The sequence below is a fragment of the Haematobia irritans genome, chromosome 2, assembly GCF_050003625.1.
Source record: "Haematobia irritans isolate KBUSLIRL chromosome 2, ASM5000362v1, whole genome shotgun sequence".
Taxonomy (NCBI): Eukaryota; Metazoa; Arthropoda; class Insecta; order Diptera; family Muscidae; genus Haematobia; species Haematobia irritans.
In genome coordinates this window covers 97,375,914-97,399,902 of record NC_134398.1, presented here as the reverse complement: position 1 = coordinate 97,399,902, position 23,989 = coordinate 97,375,914, and the positions used below count along the sequence as shown (strand labels likewise).

General features: G+C 32.5%; 1 protein-coding gene and 1 long non-coding RNA gene across 9 annotated transcripts in view; both read left to right on the top strand.

Moving 5' to 3' along the window:
* Myo31DF (Unconventional myosin ID) overlaps positions 1 to 23,989 on the top strand; it is a 280,960-nt gene that overhangs the window by 47,871 nt on the left and 209,100 nt on the right. The gene's annotated exons all lie outside the window — the stretch shown is intronic.
* LOC142226665 (uncharacterized) lies at positions 3,488 to 3,806 on the top strand. The gene is made up of 2 exons (XR_012719720.1): positions 3,488 to 3,552; positions 3,616 to 3,806. It is a non-coding gene; the product is annotated as an uncharacterized LOC142226665 (long non-coding RNA).

Sequence of the window (23,989 nt, the reverse complement as noted above, 5' to 3'; positions counted from 1 at the left end):
ATATCAATTAATTTATTAATTGAAACATTTTTCAACTTCAATTAACTTTTTAATTGGAAACATTTTGGTGATATTTTTCTCTGTGGATGTCAAAGAGAGAGAGATAGAGTATAGAGACAGAATTAAAGATGGCGATGAAGAGAGTTGAGAAACATCACCATGTCAGAGTGAGAGCAAATAATTGTGCCTCTGAAACTATTTGAGAGACATGCATAGTCAAACTATGCTGCTGGAAGCTGCTCCGAAAAATTTGCTATGCTTAAATCTTAACATTATTGTGTATTCTGAGAAAACAAACGAGATGAAACAAACAAAACAAAATTTGTTTTGTGTGGGAATGTGTGTTTTTATCTACATTTGCTTCATGTTTTCATAAAGACAAAATCTAACAAGGGTATCTAAATTTTTGTTAGTGCTACAGAAAACAAAGTGAAGACTAAATATGTTATGTAGTAGAAAGGAAAAGTACGGGGGATACAATATACATATCCCATTTTCCCCTTATTCCTCCAGAAAATCAACAATGCTTTAGTTTATATATTACATCTGAGTAGCTAAATTAGAACTTCACAAATGTTGAATCAAATTACAACACGGACGAAAAAGACCGTTTTTCATATATTTGGTTGTGAATATTATATGTTAGGAACTCAAAATATTCACATTATTTTTAAGAGCAAACATTTAATGTTCATAAACTAATATAATATGTTTGGACTTTACATTTTCTTAAATATTAATATCTCTGGATGCAAACATATATATATCTTTGGAAATTTCGTATAAACGTATATATATATATTTTTGGAAACGTCAGAGGGAGAGTAGAAGAAAATATAAAGATGGGCGAAACATAACATGTTTGAACAAATTCTTGATATATATATATATATATATATATATATATATATATATATATATATATATATATATATATATATATATATATATATATATATATATATATATATATATATATATATATATATATATATATATATATATATATATATATATATATATATATATATATATATATATATATATATATATATATATATATATATATATATATATATATATATATATATATATATATATATATATATAATATATAATATATATATATATATATAAACCGTAGTTTTTATCCGATTTGCCTGAAATTGTAACAGATTTACTTTTTATCGCTCCATTTGGTAAGGCTTCCATATATACCCATTTCACTTCTTGAGGGTATAGAAGACGCACTGATCATGAAAGTTGCGTGAAACTGAAAGTAAAATTTCCAAATCTACAAATTTTAGATTTAAAATCAGGGCATTATTTAATCATTCCTATATATTATCATCAGTAACCCGCTATATATTATCAAGTAACACGCTACGACGAAGTGTTTTCAAATGTAACTGTTATATACAATCTTATCGTATATTTCAGAAAAATGGATAAAGGCAAAAATTATGATGATGTGGCGCTAGCAATCAATGGATGTACACAGAAAAATTTTGCTGATTCAATCACGACATTAATTGATCCAATTAGTTTTTTAATTGAAATGTCTTCAATCACAGAAATGATAGTATCAATTAAAAAACTAATTGAAAGTCAATTAAAAAAAATCTAATTGATCCAATTAAAAAAATAATAGATGCTATTAATTTTTGTGATTGATTTTTGTTTCAGTTAAAAATTTTGTTGTATTTTTGAAAACTCAATTAACCTTTAATTGGAAAAATTTTCGTGAAATTTTTAACATCTTCGGATCTAAATAAGATTTTTGTCAATGTATATTTTCCTCAGTACATGTCCAAAACTTATCGATTCTGAAAATATTTTACAATCACTTTTTAAATGATTGCTAGTAAAGCCCAAAGGCAATCTTATCATTTTCTATACCTTTCTGCATTATGACCAAATCTATCAGTCATGGTTGGAATTAGGCATGAAGTTTTGTTAAGAAACTGGCATAGGAGTAATGAAGATAATTTAATCAAGATAAGATTGCATGTTTATTTTTAGTTATGTTTTATAGATTGTTTAATATTGATAAAATTTCTAGAATGGAAATATTATATGAGTTCTGGCTCTCTCCTAATGATAACTAAAAATTTTATTATTTCATTTGATTTCTAATATTTGATTTCGGACACTACTCCCTCAAAAAAAATCGCTTCTGTAACATATACTCCCAAACATATTTTGCTTCAAGCATATAAATTTTTGGGTATTGCCCAAACATTTATATGTTTGATTTCTTCCAATATATAATATGTTTGAAAGCATATTGGTCTAAACAATATAATATGTTTGGTTAGTCTAAGTTCCAAACATTTTGTATTTTTCCATCCAAATTCAATAATGTTGTCTTCCAAAAAACTATATGTTATTATGTGAACATATAATATGTTTGGAGGCATTTTGGACCCAAAAATATTATATGCTTAGAAGAATTTTCTTCCAAAGAATATTGTGCTCAAAATTTTTGTTCTGCCTAATTGTATATTGCCTCACATTTTTTTCACTTCCATCAGTTTTTTTAGTTTTAAGCACCTTTTTCTGTAATACAAACATTGTAGAAGAAATTATTAAATTTTATGTTTTTTTTTTCAATTTTACCTTTTGCCGGACGGGGATTCGAACAGCGGACCACACAGTTTGTAAGCCAGCACACTAACCACTAGGCTACGTAGATGTTATGGTCATCAAGAGATAATTATCGTTATAAGTTATATTTATATAGCATAGCTTGCGGCGCCCACGAGCCGATGCAAACATAACATTGTTTAACAACATAACATTGTTAAAAATACATTTGTTGGCAGCGTGGAGCAGTGGTTGGTCGTCCGCCTTGCGTCACAGGGGTCCTGGGTTCGATCCCTGCTTCGACCAACACCATTTTTTTTAAATATATTTTTTAACATATATTCCAGATTCGTTCGGAAGTTCCCGAAAAGGTGTTCAGCATTACATACTATTATATTAAATTTTTACTACGAAATTGTAAAGTGTGTTTTATAAAAGACTTAAAGTCAGAAAAGAAAAGTGCTTGATATAAACGAAATGGACTGAGTTCAAATCAAATATTATTTTTTTATTGCAAAAATAAAAATTGTGTAACAAATAAAGGTTTTTGTATACACGGATGAAAAAGCTGTTTTTCATATGTTTGGCTATAAACATTATATGTTTGGAACACAAATTTTTAAACACAATATTTTTGAGTGCAAGCATATAATGTTCATAAACTAGAATAACATGTTTGGGACATATATGTTAATATGTTAGAACATATTATGTTTGGGACATAAAATGTTTGTAAATATAATATGCTTGGATGCAAACATATATTAATTTAGAAATAGCCTATAAACATATATGTGTTTAGTAGCTTGGAGCGCTATTTAACAGGGAGCGATATTGAATTAAGTTGGTGGTTGTTGCTTGTTATTACAAAATTAACATTTTATTTTTCCTTGGGCAATTGATCAGCTACTTCTTTGATCCTTACAAACTGTGTGGTCCGCTGTTCGAATCCTCGTCCGGCAAAAGGTAAAATTAAAATAAAAAAAATCATACAATTGAATAATTTCTTCTACAATGTTTGTATTACAGAAAAAGGTGCTAAGAACTAAAAAATCTCGTGGAAGTGAGAAAGATGTGGGGGAATATACAATTGGGCAGAAACAAAATTTTGAGCATTCAGGTCGAAAACCTATGTTGTTAGCACCTATATTACCTGTTTATATTCATAATTCATTATGATTGTAAATATATAAATAAATAAATAAAATTTTGAGCACAAATTTGTTTGGGAGAATTTTTTTTTAAGCATATAATATTTTTGGGTGCAAAATGCTTCCAAACATATTATATGTTCACATAATAACATATTGTTTTTTGGAAGACAACATTATTGAATTTGGATGCAAAAATACAAAATGTTTGGAACTTAGACTACCCAAACATATATTGTTTAGACCAATATGCTTTCAAACATATTATATATTGGAAGAGATCAAACATATAAATGTTTGGGCAATACCCAAAAATGTATATGCTTGAAGCAAAATATGTTTGGGAGTATATGTTACAGAAGCGATTTTTTGTGAGCGTGTACAAGTTTAAAATTTTCGAAGAAATTCAAAAACTTTTACAAAAGAAGAACGTGAATTCGAGTATATAAAAATATTTTTCTATCGAATCCTAAGGTTAACGATAACCATTCAAAAGCACATTATATTTAAATTCTAAAGAGTAATTTTACAACAGCACATACATTTATTTTGGTGTGAACAATTGTTTGCTAGCATGTAACACCATTAATTTAGAAATACAAATAAATATGAATTTTTATTAACGAATAATTTTGTACTTAATTTAATTCTTAAGGCCGGTATAAATTGGTATTATCGCGTTAAAATGGCCATGTTTACCCTTTTACTTTTCCTTAATAATTTCTTTTGAAGAAAATAAACTTATTCAATTGTTGCTTTGGATCTTTCCCCACCATGTTATAATACAATTTACCGGAAAAAGATGTAATGTTATTCTGGTTTTGCCGCTAAAATGAGAAATAATTTTAGCGGCAAAACTCGAACTCAATGCCCGCTTGTATTTTCGAAAAAATCCGTCAACTCCTCTTGGACTACTCATTTTAATAAAGAGGAACTAATCTTTGTTTTTATAGATCTTACTGTTTAATTTTTCACTGTTTCGCCCTGTTTTTATTTTACTTTCACAACTCTAAAAAGAGTGCACTGAAAAAATATTGTCGTGAGGCCAAAGAGTTCATGTCCTTAAAATAAGAATACAACTTTTGCTTAGCTTAGAAGACGCATTTCTCTAATATAGAGTTTTTTCCATGTTCAAAGGTTGATACTTTCAATGAAGTCGTGTTGTCGTTATAATTAAGTGATTTGACTTAAAAATGGGTATCATAACATGAAAGAACAAATTTTTGGACTAAAGTCAACTTGACTTTAATAATTCAGAAAAATTCTTTAAAATTAATGAAGCTGTCTTTAAATTTGTTGCATTTTTGCATCTTGACTACAAGGCAAAAATCATTAAAAAATAGGATATGTTTTTCAATACTTTATTTTAAAGACATTTTTTACTTGAAACATAGCATAATTTCTACTGGAAGTCTTGTTTTTAACGGACATTTTATAGCATATGAAAAAAAGCTGAAAAAGCGAAAAATTGAAATGTGCTTCGTAGAGTCAAGTACACAAAACCCCATTTAAAAGAGAATTGTGTCTTAAAATCCTTACTTGTATTCTCCGCTTCTTTGGTTCGGAATCAATACCAAAATTGTTAAGTGCACCCTCATAAAAAATCGCTTCTGTAACATATACTCCCAAACATATTTTGCTTCAAGCATATACATTTTTGGGTATTGCCCAAACATTTATATGTTTGATCTCTTCCAATATATAATATGTTTGAAAGCATATTGGTCTAAACAATATATGTTTGCGTAGTCTAAGTTCCAAACATTTTGTATTTTTGCATCCAAATTCAATAATGTTGTCTTCCAAAAAACAATATGTTATTTTGTGAACATATATGTTTGGAGGCATTTTGCATCCAAAAATATTATATGCTTAAAAAATTCTCCCAAACAATATTGTGCTCAAAATTTTATTTATTTATTTATATATTTACAATCATAATGAATTATGAAAATAAACAGGTAATATAGGTGCTAACAACATAGGTTTTCGACCTGAATGCTCAAAATTTTGTTTCTGCCTAATTGTATATTCCCCCACATCTTTCTCACTTCCACGACATTTTTTAGTTCTTAGCACCTTTTTCTGTAATACAAACATTGTAGAAGAAATTATTCAATTTTTTTATTTTAATTTTACCTTTTGCCGGACGGGGATTCGAACAGCGGATCACACAGTTTGTAAGGATCAAAGAAGTAGCTGATCAATTGCCCAAGGAAAAATAAAATATTAATTTTGTAATAACAAGCAACAACCACCAACTTAATTCAATATCGCTCCCTGTTAAATAGCGCTCCAAGCTACTAAACACATATATGTTTATAGGCTATTTCTAAATTAATATATGTTTGCATCCAAGCATATTATATTTACAAACATTTTATGTCCCAAACATAATATGTTCTAACATATTAACATATATGTCCTAAACATGTTATGCTAGTTTATGAACATTATATGCTTGCACTCAAAAATATTGTGTTTAAAAATTTGTGTTCCAAACATATAATGTTTATAGCCAAACATATGAAAAACAGTCTTTTTCATCCGTGTGGAGACACAATCTTTGGAACCGGACATGCTTTTTGTTCAGTGTATAGTGCCCTTTCGTTAGTTTTTATGAAGATCCCTTTAATTACCTTTGTTTGAATATTTTGACTTACTCGTCCTTCGTTCCGATATGTTTTGACGAAACAAAAAAATTGTGCCCGTAATGCAAAAATGATAAACAAAGCTCATGCTCTTTTTTTCAAATATATTTTATCTTGGTTCCGAATGAATTTTCTCTCCGAATACTCATTTTAATATTTTACTTTAGCATATACTATTTTTGGCGAAGTCTTATATCACAACATATATATGTTTACTCATAATATGTAAATTTATACTTGTTTATATTCACACGTAGTAGTTTTCCTATATTTAATGAAATTTTCTTTGTGTATATATATTTGTAATGCGTCTCTCTTTGCAAACACATATATGTTTATGGGCTATTTCTAAATTAATATATGTTTGAATCCAAGCATATTATATTTAGGAACATTTTATGTCCCAAACATAATATGTTCTAACATATTAACATATATGTCCCAAACATATTATGCTAGTTTATGAACATTATATGTTTGCACTCATAAATATTGTGTTTAAAAATTTGAGTTCCAAACATATAATGTTTATACCCAAACATATGAAAAACATTCTTTTTTGTCCGTGTATAAAAATTGAGTCGGTTGTCAAAAAAACCTAAAATTGATTTCAGTCGGTGTCATTTCTGAGAGTTGCATCGCAATGTAGTACGAATGAACTAAAATATTTTTCTACGCCAAGTGTTATGATAAGCTTTCTACAATAAAGAAGGGAAGTCAGAATTATCATTTCATAAGAAATTTTAATAACTTTAAGGAAACTTATCAGGGAAAAAAATTTTCTTGTTCGGTAGTAAATTCTTATACCCCGCGAAGAAAACAGTATTAGTAAAATTCCATGTCTTATTCTAGTTAACGAACTATTCCTAACTGCTTTTAGTTTAGGATTTTCTTACTGAAGCAAGTAAATTTTATTATTTCACACAACAATTTAACTTAATATAAATAAAATGGCTAAACTAAATTGTTTAACATTTTTTCCTTTAGTTTCGAATACGTTAGCAAACCTATAGTGGTTAGCAAACCCTATTGCAGTGTACGAAGCTACAGTGGCTGCTAAAAAAAGAGTCGAAGTTGTTTCACAAGAATTTCTTGTTAAGCTTAAATAGTAGAAGATCCCTGCCTTTCAACTATCGATGAAGTTCTGTTGGAGAAGTCTTAGAAAATGAACAAATACACAGTTAGAAAAATATGTTTTTCATATGTTCCGATATAAACAAAATGTGTTTCAGGCACAATTTTTAAACACAATATATTTAAGTGCAAACATGTAATGTTCCTAAACTAACACTAAATATTTGGGACACATATGTTAATATGTTATAATATACTATGTTTGGGGCATGAATGTTTCATAAAAATAATATGTGTGAATGTAAACATATATAAATTTTAACATATATATGTTGTCATATTTTATTCAGGGAGCAACATAGAGAATATAGAGAAAGAAATGGAGATGGAAACCGGGAGGGTTGTCGAAAGATATCAATATAACACAGCCAAAGAATGAAAAGAGAGCAATTTCTGTGAAACCGCTTGTAGGTTCTTTCGGAAAACTGTTTTATATAAGGCCAAAAATTTGATATGCTTAAGTCTAAATATTATTTAATTTGAATACTCATGTAAAGAGAATAGACATTGGAAGCGGGCATTAAGTTCTAGTTTGAAAAAGTTTATTTTCTTTAAAATGAATTATTAAAGAAAAGTAAAAGGCAAAGCAGGGTCATTTTAGAACAATAATGCCAACTTAATACCGGTCTTAACATAAGGGTAAAAATGAAAATAAGTACAAAACACGATAAGTTTTAAATGCATTTAAAATGGTGTTAAATGCTAGTAAAAAATTGTTCACGCCTAACTAAATTTATGTGTATATTATAAAATTATTTATGTATGTTTATACTCGACTCCACGTTCTTCTTTTGTTAGAGTTTTTGAATTCCTTCCTAAATTTCAAGCTTTTATACCAAAAACAGTTTTTTTTTACAAAATTGTTATTTTTGCAATAAAAAAATAATATTTTATCCAAAAGCTCAGTCCATTTCGTTTATATCAAGCACTGTTCTTTTCTGACTGTAAATCTTTAATAACACACATTTCGAAGTTTCATTGTAAACATTTAATTCAATAATATAAAAATATAAATACAAAAATTAAAAAAAAAAATGGTGTTCGGTCGGAGTAGGGATTGAACCCAGGACCCTTTGCATGCAAGGCGGACGTGCAACCCCAGCTCCACGTGGCCAACAAATATATGTTTCTGTTGAATAATGTTTTGTTTGCATCGGTTCGTGGGCGCTGCAAACTATGCTATATAAATGTAACTTATAACGATAATTGTCTATTGGTAACTATTACAGCTACGTAGCCCAGTGGTAGTGTGTTGACTTACAAATTGCATGGTTCCCGGTTCGATTCTCAGTCCAGGCGAAAGGTAAAATTAAAAAAAAATTATAAAATTGAATAATTTCTTCAACATTATTTGTATTACAGAAAAAGGTGCCAAGAAATAAAAAAATTCGTGGAAGTGAAAATTATGTGAGGGAATTCTTCCAAGCATATAATATTTTTGGGCTCAAAATGCTTCCAAACATATAAAATGTTCACATAAAACAAACATATTAATGTTTCGGCAGTATCCAATAATATATGTGCTTCCTGCAAAATATGTTTGGAAAGCGATTTTTTCTGAGGGTGTAGGCTTGAAAATTATTAGGAAGGTATAGACCAAGGTACATAATATAAAAAAAAATTCACTCCAGCGGAAATTTAAACCTTTGCCGTTTGGGGTTATGTCTTTATTGAATTAAAATCAACCAAGAATCAAAATTGATTTTCTATGACAATTCAAAAATCCCATAAAATGTTTAAACACATTGGTTACTAAAACACAGGATATATCACATCCTCCTTGCCAATTTGTTTGCCATCATCGGAGAGTAGCTGATAGATTTGCGTTTAATTCTTTACGATTTCCTCAAATGTGGAATTGGCTTTTCTCTACTATATACAGGGTCACAATAAGAAAATAAAAATGTACACTAAAAAAAGTGAACAATCTATTTCACAAAAGCCAATTTAACTTTATTTTAGTTAATGGAATTATTATGCTTCGAGTAAGTTTCTTTTACTGTAATAAATTTTTCGGTGCGTTACTTAAATGAACTAAAAAGGGATAGTAAATTTTACTACAAAATCGCCCATCTGGAACTTCGCACAGCACGAAAGATATTCTTGCACCTTTGAACTCCAATTTTTTCCTTCAAACTACAAATTAAAACAATTAATTATGTCTGATAATTTTTTTTGAATTATTTATGTACTTATTTTTGTGATATCGCCGTGATGTCAGTGTTTGTAATGCTATTTAGTTAAAATTTTCTAAAAACAATTTGTTGTTTTGATTTCAGCTTAAAACCATTGCGTTGACTAAACTACAAGAGTAGGTGAACCAACAGAGGAAACGGATATTTGTCAAATTTATTTGGACAAAGCCCCATAGACTGCAGGATGGTTGGATGGACAGCCGTTTCGGAATTATTACATTCCTATTCAGCATCCTCTACTTGCAGCAAAACTATTAACCAATTATCAGAATAAATTCCAGTAATTCACTAAACCCAATGTAAATTACACTCGAACCTTCCGAAGAATGGTTTTCGATCGGCTTTGCCTAAAATAATTTTTGTACAAATATTCCACTTTTTCTTTGCCAATATCAAATCATCGATTTGAGGCAGTTGGCTGGTTTTGTTTTTATTTACGAGGTTTGAAGAGATTGTCATTCACGATATTTTGCCATTTGCGATTCACATGCAAGTAATCACTCGTACTTCTAAGTACACACTCGTACCTCTCATACGCAGAGAAAACAAATTTGTTGTGGCAACCAATATGCGGGTTTCTTTAGCACCCTAAGCAGTCACGGACTAAAAGAAAACAGAGTACTCGTTTGTCCAGGATATCTCCAAAAAATATGAAACACTGTCATCAGCTGTTTAACAACAATCACAGAAAACAAGTGGAATCTTTCATTTTTAATGTATGAAATGCTCAAATAGTAATAAATATTTACTGCTGCGATTATTTATGAGACTGTACCACTTTGAATCTCATGTTATTCGATAAATTTGTCACAATAAATTGCTATTGTGAATCTAAAAAGCACAAATACAATCTGGCAACACCGACACGATTTGCACTGATGAGATGTTCTGGATAGAACACCAGTGCAACGATGTTCTGGATTGCCCATACAAATGTTGCATCCAGTGCTAAAAGAAAACAGCCCTATTTTTGCCAATTTTCGGTCCCATCTACTATCAGAATATAATCGACAAAATTTGTTAGATCAGCCAATTTTTGTCTAGCACAACAGCACATAAAATTGTATGGATTACTAAATTTTGGGAATAATAACATTTTTATTGGAAATTACAACCAATGAGATTTCATTCGTTTGTTAAAACAACTAACTGATTTTGTCGAACAACCAATGACTTAAAGAAAACAAATTAATATTATTAAATTCATCGGCATAATAAAAAATCGGAATCTGTAGATTCAAACATCTTCGAAATCTGCATCTGTGGTTTTTGGTGGACAGTTCTCAATATATATCCTTCTTCATTCGTCATTCGATTTGAGTCGCTGAAGCAAATCCTTTATATTCAAAATACCAACATTTCATCATCGGAAGCGTAAGTAGCATGATCCATAATGCATGAAGAACATAAACTTGACCCATTGCCATCTTTAGTCACTCTCACAATCACGCGACCAATTTTTCTGTCTCGGCACCTGGCGAATTTTTCTCGTATGTTGATTGATTTTAAGTTCGATGATGAGCCACCTTTCACAGTCTCGGAAATCATCACATTTGTTGAGATATCTCTTGAAATTGTATGACAAATAGGGAAAGGTTTAAGAATGAGTGGTATTAATGTAATTTTATGTTTTACTTACTTACCTCTTAACCCTCTAATGCCCCATATTTTCTGCCAGCTTATAAAATAGTCCAGGGTTGCGACACAAAAGCACACAAAACGAAACAATGAAACTCAATACGATAAAATCCAGTATACGCTGTAAAGTCTCTTGAAGGGTTTTGACTAAGTTTTGTTTTACATATTTGTGCTGTCTTTAGGTGTGTTTTACTAAAAGGTTCTCGTTTTATCGAAGACCGTCTATAGGCATTAGAGGGTTAAGAATGCAGATGCCGGATTAAAAGGATTATGTATATAAAACTCGCAGCAATCCTTGTTGAGCAGAATGTTTTTTTTTTTTATTGAATTAAACATCGTCACAAATTGTAGGGTTTTATTAATTACTGAAATAAACAACTTATTTGTTGTCATATATGTATGTAGTCCATAGCAACAAATCCCTTTATAACTATCATGAAAAACCATTACAAAGCTGCAAAACATAAAACATTGGGATAAAAGTTACATCGATACAAAGTTGTATCGCACATTATTCTGGTATAGCTCGATATCCCGATTTGGCTTCTTGAGAGCATACACACCATAATTTTCATCTGATTCGTATGAAATTTAGAATGCAGTGTTGTCTTGGGTCCAAAATAGGTGTCCCAAATATTGAGTCTATTAATGCATATGCTGGTATAGCCCAACATTTTGATTTGACTGCTTGAGTACATAAAATACCCCATTTCTAACCGATGCGAAATATAAATGCATGTATTTGCGATGCATACAGCTTGTCTTGATATGGTCCCCATTTTTTCCCGTTATGGTATTCAAAATAGGTTAAAGGAGATTGGACATTTTGACCAGTTCAGATGAAAATTAACTTTCGGTTCTCTAAAACTATATTTTAATTTGTGTGTTTCAGATAGCAAAGGTGAAGATCTCGCTGTGTACAATAATGTGCTGTTTGAAAATCGTTCGTAAATCTCACTATTTGGGAATTTCTTTTGGTAGAATTTATTAATTTTTTGTACGTACTTATATTTCATTGCATAGTTTTCACTCTCTGTCATTTGTAATGTATGGTTATTTCATATTGAGTCACACATTCCATGGCTTCATGTGAGTCACACTATAAAGTACATGGAAAAAGTTGCGTCATGCCACACCATTGTGCAAGCAAATTAAGTGGTTAAAATAAAATTAATAAAAAATAGACACTATAAAAATATAATTATTTTTTATAGTGACCAATAATGTCGGCATTCTCGAATATAGTGCTACACGTATTAGTAAGTATAATACCAATAATACGTATTAATTATCTATAATAAGTTTTTGTGATCATGTGTACAAAAATTTAAATGAACTAAATTATCCACATGTGATCAATACACTAATTCTTTTGTTATAGTTTTTTAATCTCACCAAAAAATATTAACTACAATCCCTTAATCTTAATGAACAGACCAAAATCTGTTTTTACACGCAAAGAAAAACGATGTTTGGAAAAAGGGTATCGAAAACGATGTTCTTTTCGTGCAGTTTTTTGAATTCTTTCAAAAAGTTCAACCAAACAATGTTTTGTTACAAAATTTTTATTTTTGCAATAAACAACAATACTTTTTAGTTCAAAATCACAGTCCATTTAAATAAGACACATGTAATACCTTTCAAATCTTGCGAAATATTTTGGAAAAAATATATAAAAAATTAAATAATTTCCGTTTTCAAAAGATGTACCAAACATCGTTTGTAAGAAAGGGACTGACTAAGGGATAAGTTTCTTTACATCGGCTATGCTCTATAAATATAACTGCTTAACTGTGAATTAGGGCTGTTTTCTTTTAGCACTGGATGCAACATTTGTATGGGCTATCCAGAACATCGTCGCACTGGTGTTCTATCCAGAACATCTCATCAGTGCACGTCGCGCAGATGTTGTCAGATTGTTTTTCGATAAAGTGACGCTTCTTCGATTCCCAATAGCAATTTAATGTGACTAATTTATCGATAAACATGAAATTCAAAGTGGTATAGTGTCATAAATAATCGCAGCAGTAAATATTTATTACTAATTGGAACATTTCATTCATTAAAAATGCAAGATTTCACTTCTTTTCTGTGATTGTTTTTAGACAGCTGATGACAGTGTTGCATATTTTTGGAGATGTCCTGGACAAACGATTACTCTGTTTTCTTTTAGTCCTTCACGGCTTAGGGTATCCAGTGCTAAAAGAAAACAGCTCTATTGTTGTTTGTGCGTTGATGGCTATACCGGTAATTGTCGCTACGTAGTCTAGTTGATATCAGGTATGGGAAATGCAGTGCTATAGTACTTTTTTCAATACTTTTTCACGGCACTAGTCAGTGCCGTAGTACCCCCGCGAATGATTTAGTACCTTTTGTGTAGACATTTTTGAGCCGATATCAGATTTATTGTATAATAGAGTTAACAAAATATTTAAATATTTTGAGCAAGTCTTTAACAAACTTATCTGCTAATAGTCAAAAACACGATTTTATTGAATTTCAAGAATGTTTTAGTCGAAAAAAGCATATGTTTCTATGTTACGCTTCTACACGAACACTTTCTAGATGAGAAGTTATCGATCGCGCACTAAAATAATGCGAACCATTACATTCACGGTCGAAACTTGAGACAAAAACAATTTACCAACATTTGAGAAAATCTCACCAAAAACTGTCAAAAAATATTATCTTGCAAAAATTTATTTCTTCAGAAAGTTTTGTCAACATTATATTTCTACAATTTTGTCAAAATTTTATTTTATTTTTTGTCAACATTTTATTTCTATAGAAAATTTTGCCAACATTTTATTTCTATAGAAAATATTGATAGAAAATTTTATCAAAATTTTATTTGTATAGAAAATTTTGTAAAAATAGTTTTTGTTTTGGTTTTATTGAGTCTGTTTGTTTCAAAATGTATTGATCAACTATGATGCGCGCATTCGAGACTGTTGTTGTACGAAGTACATTATTGTACCCTAGTATGTTACATGTAATGATATTATGGCTTAAAAAAAAAAAAAAAAAAAAAACAGTAGAAACATTTTTGCCTTCCAATTAACACCACTACAGTATATTGCTGTCGGCAATTGTTTTAATTTTTTTTTAACTATTTTTCTTTTTTTTTGACATTTTGGATTTTTTAAAGCTCATTCCTTGCAATACAAGAATATTGCATATTAAAACCTAGCAAATGATTTCCCAAACCTAGATCACCATTTTATTTGCCAAATAAGTTAGCACATTATATCACCAAAATAGATCGAAATGACCCATTTTCGCACATAGCAGGGATTAATGCTAAAAATAAAGTACAATACATTGTTTGTACATTTTATGTTCACATTGATCTGATAAAATTCTTGGGTTTTCATCACTTTTATCGCATAAACACGTATGGATCCATAGTGTACTTCTGTGGAGTCCAAAAGGGGAATTTTGTAGCTGAAACTAATATTACCATTTAATACACCAAAAATCTTCAGCGTATAATTCAGTTTTCTCTTCATTTGATTTAAAAAGAATTTGCTTCCTCTTTCGAATCTGAAAAAATTAATAATAAAAGTGACATTTGAAAAAATTTTGAAATGGCATTCGGTTGTGAGTACCATTTGTAGGCGATGATTACTAAATTACGGTTAAATAATAATTTAGATAGGTTGTATTAACCGACCTCAAATAACATTTTACGAAAGAGAGACAAATTTTTACGACAACAATCTGCCTTGTGTGTTGTAAATACTGGAAATAGATCGACACAACTGACATTTAATTCTAAATGTAGAATGTTCATTCCTACAATCGATTTCTAACTAATCTCTTTTCTTACATATTTTTACTTAGTCTCGTTTATAATTTCAGCATGGAAATACAAAATAAAAAAAAATTGAAAAATTCGTATGCGTTTGGAATAATTTGCAATGACTACTGAAGGACCATCGACAATTATATTTTTCGGAAACTATGAATTTGTATGTCTACTGGATGCGACATTTGCATGATTGTTCGATTACATTCTTCGGCTAATAACTGTTACAGGAGAAGTTCACTTTCTATTTGGATGTATATGATTGAGGAGAGCATTGACGTTTGTCCAGCGTCTTAGCTTATTGTGTACTATGTAGTACTGCATGGTAGACATGGAATGATATCAGTACTCCTTTGTATGTAGAGTGGCGTGCAGAAATGAGTACATAATTATGTTTTTTTTTTCAATCCTAAACGAATAAAAAAAGCAGCAATAAAGAAACTCAAAATAATTTTATTTTTACTTTATTCCTTCTTCAATTCTAAATAAAATAACAAAAAATCCAAAACAAAACGTAAAGATTTCAGAGAGATAAATAAACATAACAACAACAAAAAACTTCCATGTAGTCAATTTTGCACTTTTTGATGTACTCAGCATAAAACTAATATATAACGTTAGTTTTTTCTTTATTTTTTTCAATATGAACAGTAATACAACTTTGTGTTAGAAAGGTGTTTGCTAGTAAGAGTTAAAGCTTTATTCGAAGTGTACTGCAATAATATCAAGTAAAAATTAAAATGAAAAAATTATCGCACGATGTGGAGGACAATATAGTTTCCTTAACTAATAATGGGTCTTTATCGCGGAAAATAGCCAAGGAACTAAATATGAGTCAGTCTGTGGTCATTCGCGTCCAAAAAAGACGAAACGCTACTCACAAAGAGTAAACCAGAGGCTGTCGAAAACTGTCGACCTAAGCGGACACTCGCCTTATGATGGCACAGATGAGGCAGAACAAGTCCGTAGCACCGAAAAATACTACTGTTGCCAAAAATAAGCAAGTTAGTGAATTTATAGCAAGATGGGCGCTCCACAACATTGGTTATGTTTCAGCTGTAAAAAAATAAACCTGCATTATCCGAAAAGAATCAAAAGGCGCGGAATGAAGTTTGCAATAGAACATACAAATTGGACGACAGACGACTGGAAACGTGTTTTCTGGTCAGATGAATCAAAATTTAACCGTTTGCAATCGAACGGCAAACAATAATGCTGGCGTCGTCCTGGTGATACCATTCAACCCCAACATGTTAAACAAACTGAGAAGCATGGTGGTGGAAGCATCACGGTTTGGGGCTGCCTCACTTGTTGGCACACTGGGCCATTGCAGAAAATCGATGGTATAATGAAGAAGGAAGAGTACCTCGCCATTTTGCAGACTCATCTTCCCGATTTTGTTGACAAGAGTGCTTATCCTGAAGATGAAGTCGTATTTCAACAGGATGGTGATCCGAAGCATAGCGCAAAAATGGCTTAGTGAGCAAAAATTTCAAGTGATGAATTGGTCAGCGTAAAGCCCCGACCTCAACCCGATTGAGAATTTATGGTCAATCGTGGGAAGACGGCTGGGATTGTATAAATCAGCTCCATCAAAATAAGAAGAACTGTGGGAACGAGAACACCTTGAGTGGCAGAATATACCAGATGAAATTATACAGGAATTGGCCAAAAAGTATAAATATGATATTAAAAAATAAAGGGTTATGGACAAAGTACTAGACAATGTTCCAACTGACACCGGTATAGAAAAGTGCAAAATTGAGTACATGGGAGTATTTTTTGTTACGTTTATTTATCTATCTGAATTCTTTACTTTTTGTTTTGAGTTTTTTTGTTGTTTTATTTAGAATTGAAGAAGGAATAAAGGACAAATAAAATTATTTTGAGTATCTTTATTACTGCTTGTTTTATTCGTTTAGAAACTTAAAAAAAAATAATTATGTACTCATTTCTGCACGCCACTGTATGTACATGCGACTCGGCCTTATACTGTCTCCAACCACCTCTCCACTGCTTGGAAAGAAAGACAAAATTTTATTGTTTTTATAATGCGCTGTATGACGACATCCATCCGATTCCATACATTTTTGGTGTGCAACTATACGGGCAGAGAAAGTGGATGACATCTAAACATGCATAAATGGTGCTGCATGCCAATTGGCGTTTTGCCTCTTTTAGTTGGATATGAGGTAGTTTTGCCAACATATATATGTACATATACTCAGAAAAAATGGAAGTTGTTCCACAAAAATTTCTTTTAAAGCGCATCCCGGAATCCACCATCAAGTTTTTTACACTTCCCATGCAGTCCTTTTGGACAAGTCCACAAATATTTCCTTTAATCTCCTCTCGATGTGTTTTCACTTCCGCTTCAATCCTTTTGGACAAGTCTTAGAAAGTACGGAATTAGGCCGTTGTAAGTCAAAATTTAAGTTTTGGATAATTAAATTTCGCAAAAAGGAAGAGAAAATCAATAAAAAGTAAAAAAATTATTAAAAAATATATTTCACGTTAATCGGGGTATACGAGGGCGGTTCGGAAACTTCTTAAACTATCAATGAAAGAAAATAGTTTTTCAAAAATATTTTTATTTTTCACTATAATCTCCTGCAACTTCAATACACTTAGTCCAACGCTTTTCTAGCAATTCTATCCCTTGATTAAAATAGTTTTCCTCAATCCAACGCTTTTCTAGCAATTCTATCCCTTGATTAAAATAGTTTTCCTCAAGGAAAACTGGTTTACATCTGTAATTGCATCTTAATTTGAGGTAAAACGCTTGCCAGCAAGGAATTTTTTTAGATTTGGTAACAAGTAAAAGTCACTGGGAGCTAAATCAGGAGAATATGGTGGGTGGTCAAGCAACTCGTACTTTAATTCGTTGATTTTAGCCATTGTTAAAAAAACTCTTGTGCGCTGGTGCGTTGTTTTGATGAAAAATTATTTTTTTTATTGTAAGCCAGGACGTTTTTCTCGAATTTGTATATTTAATTGATCCAAAAGGTTGCAATAATACTCTGAATATATTGTTTTACCCTTTTGCAGACAGTCAATCAATAAAATACATTTGAAGTCCCAAAAAACCGTTGCCATAACCGGACCTGCCGACAAAGATGGAAGTTTCCAAAACACTTAACTTTTTTCTGTTTATACCGCGCTTTTTGTGCTAGGCTAAGAAGTTTCCGAACTGCCCTAGTAACTTTGGCCTCCGTGGTCATATGAGTGTAAATCGGGCGAAAGATATATATGGGAGCTATATGTAAACCGCTTTCAACCAAATTTAGCACACTTAACGATACTATTAAACGTACTCCTTGCGCAAAATTTGAAGCAAATCAGGGCAAAGCTTTGATTTTTGAGACAATATAAGCCCTAATCGGACGACAAATATATATGGGGGCTATATCTACATCTGACCGGATTTCAACCAAATTTGGCACACTTAATGATACTATTAAACGTACTTATTGTTCATAATTTGAAGCAAATCAGTGCAAAACTCTGGCTTTTGAGGCCAATAAGTGCAAATTGGACGAAAGATATATATGAGAGCTATAACTAAATCTGAACCGATTTGACTGATATTTTGCACATTTTATGAGAGCCTTAAAACATCATCAATTATGATTATGACCATATCGGCAATAAATATATATGGCAGCTATATCTAAATCGGAACTGTTTTATATATATCGACTCAGAATTTAATTCTAAGACGATCGGTATACTAAACGATGGGTTTCAGACTTTTCCTTCTTGGCGTTACATACAAATGCACAAAGTTTTTATACCCTCTAACACAGATGAAGGGTATAATAAATAAATAAAATCACCTCCGCAGGGATTTGAACCTGTGCCGTTTGACTTTTTCCCTTCCATGGAAGCTCTTTTGAGAAGGATAGGTTAGGTTAAAGTGGCAGCCCGATTAAGATTCAGGCTCACTTAGACTATTCAGTCCATTGTGATACCACATTAACTAAAAGTACCTATTACCTATGGGCACTTCTAGTTTTAACCGCTGAACCTTCTTGATTATTTTTCTTTGTTGAACCAACCAGATTGTTCCAAATACATAAGCAGACTGCTTAAGTTAACGTTTTCCAGGTCCGCCAGTAATCTGAAGCTATATGCCCTAAAATTTGCTTACGCCTTACACAAAATGCAGGACACTCACACAAGAGGTGTTTTATTGATTCCTTTTCCTCCGCATCATGACAGCTCATACAATAGTCATTATACTTCGCACCAATAGTTTTTGCAAAATCGCCTATCAGGCAACGACCCGTTATAGCAGATATCAGGAGTGATATCTGGCGTCTCGAGAACACTAGCATATCTAGTGTACGGTTTAAGTTTAAATGAGGCCATATTTGCTTGGTGTCGTTACAACCCTTGCAATTCTCCCATCGAACATTTGCCATCACGACAGCCTTCTAACGCAGTAAGAGCTTGCATGTAGCCGGAGGCATACCAACAGATTCTAGTTCCCCTGGAATATGTAAGTTAGTTCCTAGCCTTGCTAGCTCATCTGCTTCGCAGTTCCCCGGTATGTTCCTATGGCCAGGCACCAGCATTAGGTGAATATTGTGCTGCTCAGCCATCTCATTAAGAGATTTGCGGCAGTAGATGGCAGTTTTCGAGTTGAGGAACACGGAGTCCAAGGATTTTATTGCAGGTTGACTGTCTGAGTCAACCTGCAATTCTCTTATTGCTAATATTTCAGCCTGAAAAACACTACAGTGATCAGGTAATATTTTCGCTATTCGAAGTTCCAGATCTTTAGAATATACTCCGAAACCCACTTGTCCATCCAATTTGGAGCCATCAATGTAGAAATCTATATATCTTTTATTCCCCGGGGTCCGTGTACACCACTCCTCACTGTTGGGAATTAGAGTCTCAAACTTTTTGTCGAAAAGTGGTATCGCCAAAGTGTAATCCACTACGTCAGGCACATCTGGCATTTTTTTGAGGACCGAACTGTGACCGTAACTTTTTTCCGACCATAGCGATAGCTCGCGCAACCGCACATCCGTTGTTGCAGCTGACTGTTTATCCAAAATGTCTAAAGGCAATAGATGCAGTATGACATTAAAGGAAATTGTTCCTGACTTGCTGAATGCACCTGAGATACACAATCACGCCATACGCTGAACTTTGTCTAAACTTGTCGGCTGGTGAAGTGCCGGCCACCAGACTACAACACCATATAGCATTATAAGTCTAACCACTGCCGTGTATAGCCAATGCACAATTTTTGGTTTTAGTCCCCACTTTTTCCCTATTTCCTTTTTGCACGAGTATAAAGCTACCGTTGTTTTCCTCGCCTTTTCTTCAATATTAAGCTTAAAGTTCAGCTTCCTGTCCAAAATAACGCCAAGGTATTTTGCACACTCGCCAAAGGGAATTTCAATATCCCCTAAGGAAGTGGGCCTAACCGTGGGAGTTTTGCGATCCTTGCAGTACATGACTACTTCTGTCTTTGCAGGATTTACCCCAAGACCATTATCTTTCGCCCATTTCTCAGTCATCCGGAGGGCTCTCTGTATAATATCTCTGATTGTGGATGGAAATTTTCCCCTGACTGCTAGGGCCACATCATCTGCGTATGCCACTACTTTTATCCTTTCTTTTTCTACGGAAACCAGATTTTCGTCTAACAGCCTAAGTATACCTGGATCAACATTCAGAGTTGTCAGTCCATTTAATATCGAGCTCGGATGGACGTTATTGAACGCCCCTTCGATGTCTAGAAACGCCACGATTGTGTATTCTTTGACAGATAGTGAGCTTTCAATAAAGCTGACTAGTTCATGTAATGCGGTCTCAGTAGACCTGCCCTTCGAGTATGCATGCTGTCGTTTCGAGAGCAAACTTGAATCGACGCTGGTTCTAAGATAAATATCTATCATCCTCTCCAGAGTCTTAAGTAGGAATGATGATAAGCTGATTGGTCGAAAATCCTTAGCATTCGTGGAATATATGCTATATATATCGCCGACAACCAGGGGATAATTCTGTCAGCCACAGCGTGTAACTCCGCCGGAGTAATTCCATCAGGTCCGGGGGATTTGAATGGTCCAAAGCTATTTAACGCCCATTTTATTCTAGATTCCGATACAATTTCCTCGATAGGAAACAGCCGCTAAGCCACTGTGGCACCGACACAACATGGTTCAACCGTCTCATTTCCGGGAAAATGTGTGTCCAATAGTACCTCCAGCGTCTCCTCACTGGACGTTGTCCAATTGCCCTCCAATGTTTTAATGAAACCTGGAGCGGAGTTCGTGGATTTTAGCACATTCCGTAGTCTGGAAGACTCGGACGTATTCTCAATGGTGCTGCAGTAATCATTCCAAGAGTTATGCAGAGCCTTTCTCAGTTCTCGCTTGTATCCTCTCAAATTCTTCTTGTAAGCGTCCCAATCCCCAGGAGCTCCAATCAGCTTTCCTAACATTTGGCGGAAATATGGTCTTGGTGGTATGAACATCAAATTTGAAACTGATGATCTGAGAAGCTATGTTCACTTAAAACCTGCCAATCAGATATCATTTCATTCAGTTCTTGCGAGGCCAAGGCGACGTCCAAAACCTCTTGCCTGTTTTTAGTAGCAAAGGTTGGGGCATCTCCCTTATTGCAAACCAAATTAGTACGCAAAATAAACTCTAGGAGTGACTCTCCTCTTGTATTAGTGTCACCACTTCCCCATATACTATGATGTGCATTTGCATCGCATCCCATAATGAGTTTTGTCGTTGTTTTCAATGACTCCTCAACTAAGGTGTTAACGGCACATGGAGGCATCTCCCTATCATGTCCCATGTAGCTTCGGCCAATATTTGCATTTGGCTATTTCTAAACTGGCAACAACAGTGTCTGTATTGCACATTGAAGGAAGCAGAAACAAGTTTAGCTCATTTTTAGCAATTATACAGGCTCGATTTACATCATTACCAGTATACTGAAATAATTTGATCCCCGGAGTACTTAATTCACATATTTTGTTTCTATAAACATATGGTTCTTGAATAAGAACTATATCTATGTCCCCTTTCATCAGGAGAACTTTTAAGGCAGCACATGCAGCCTTAAAATGGTGAAGATTTATCTGGAGGGTCCGCAGGACCATCGAGATTTTTAACAACCGTCACATCAGGTTCAAGTTTGGTGAGTTTTGAGGCAGTAGAAACCTCCTCGTGCATATGGTGTCTATCCATGTCTTCAACTTTGGTATCTCCCTCGACTTCGCAAGAGGATCCGCTTATTTCTGATTCAGATAGGGGATTGTCCATTTCCGAATACTTCAACTGATCGTTATTATATACCCAGTCAGAAAAAAAACCATCGGAAAAGCGTTATGAACGGTTGATACACGGTGGGAAAAAGCGTTGTTACAACCCCAAAATGATAACATCATTCCACGGTGAATCGATTGTATTTAACAACGTTTTCAAAGCGTCATGAAAACAATATTTTATACGCTTTTCCGATGGTTTAACGAACGCCTTGACAACCCCAAAATGATAACATCGTTATACGGTGTATCGATGGTTTTTACAACTATTAAAAAGCACTGAAGAACAACATTTCATACGTCTTTCCAATTGTTTCTAGAATGCTTTAGGAGGGTTAGAATTATAATTTTACAGTACCTTAAAACCTTCAAAATACGTTGAATATTTTATTGTTATATTTATATTAGTGTTTTACACTTTACAAAGGAACATCAGAAAACTTAACAATTAATAGAAAAAATACATAATTAAGATTAAGATTGACATTTCTAATTGGTAAAAAAATTATTTTAATATGGTTATTTAATATGGTGTTCACGTTGGAAATAATAGACTCCTCCATTTTTTGAAGTTATAAAGTAAACTTCTCCGTAAACTGCAAATTTCATTCTTCAACTCATTTTTTATCTCTCCAATTTCGTCCTTAATAGCCCTTAACTCTCTTCTAACTTCATCCCTGAATGAAGTTACATAGAAAGATAAAGAATAACATATGTTGATAATGGCCTCTATTGGGCGAAATACATTTCTTTACTCTCGTCATCCTTATTTACGGAATGGGATGGCATACTGTGATCCTCCGTCTCGAAAAAAAATCCAAATTATCATCTATAGCATCTATAAAGTGAAAAATGAATTAAAACAATTATATAAATTCAGGATTTCAAAATGTACCTCTTCTGTGTTTTAGATTTTGTCGCTTTGCTTGATTCTTTCCTACGAAAGGCATCGTTCCAATGGAGTCCAACCTTTTATCAGTGTCTGTAGAAAATAATTGAAAATATAAAGAAATGAATTCGTTATTGCACGACATTTTTCTTACCTTCAGTTGTACCAAGGGTGTTAATTTTCCTTTTGTTAAGATTTTGAGACATTTTACCAATATTTATTCTTTATTTTATTTTCTTATTTCGAAGTGACGCTTGTTTTCGCCGTTATAACTGTTTCACGTTTGTTTATGAATTGTTGTTTCTTGTACACAGATTTGCATTTTTTCAGTATTACCATCTCAAATTCCTAAATTATACAAAGCAAATTCCCGACACTAAAGGTGAGTATTAAGTTCGAGTTTAGTCGCATTTTTTCACTAAGTGAAAACTAAATCTTAAAAGGCATAAAATTATGCATATTTGTTGCAGATTTCATTGTAACTTGATGGGGAATAGTACAAAGCAAATTTTCGCAAAGTTTGTATTCCTTAAAATGGATTGTTAAAGAAAAGTAATCGTGAACAATTTGCGATTTTAGCGGTTAAACACGAACTTAATACCCACCTTAAGCCGCTAAAATCGTCATTTTATCACGATTA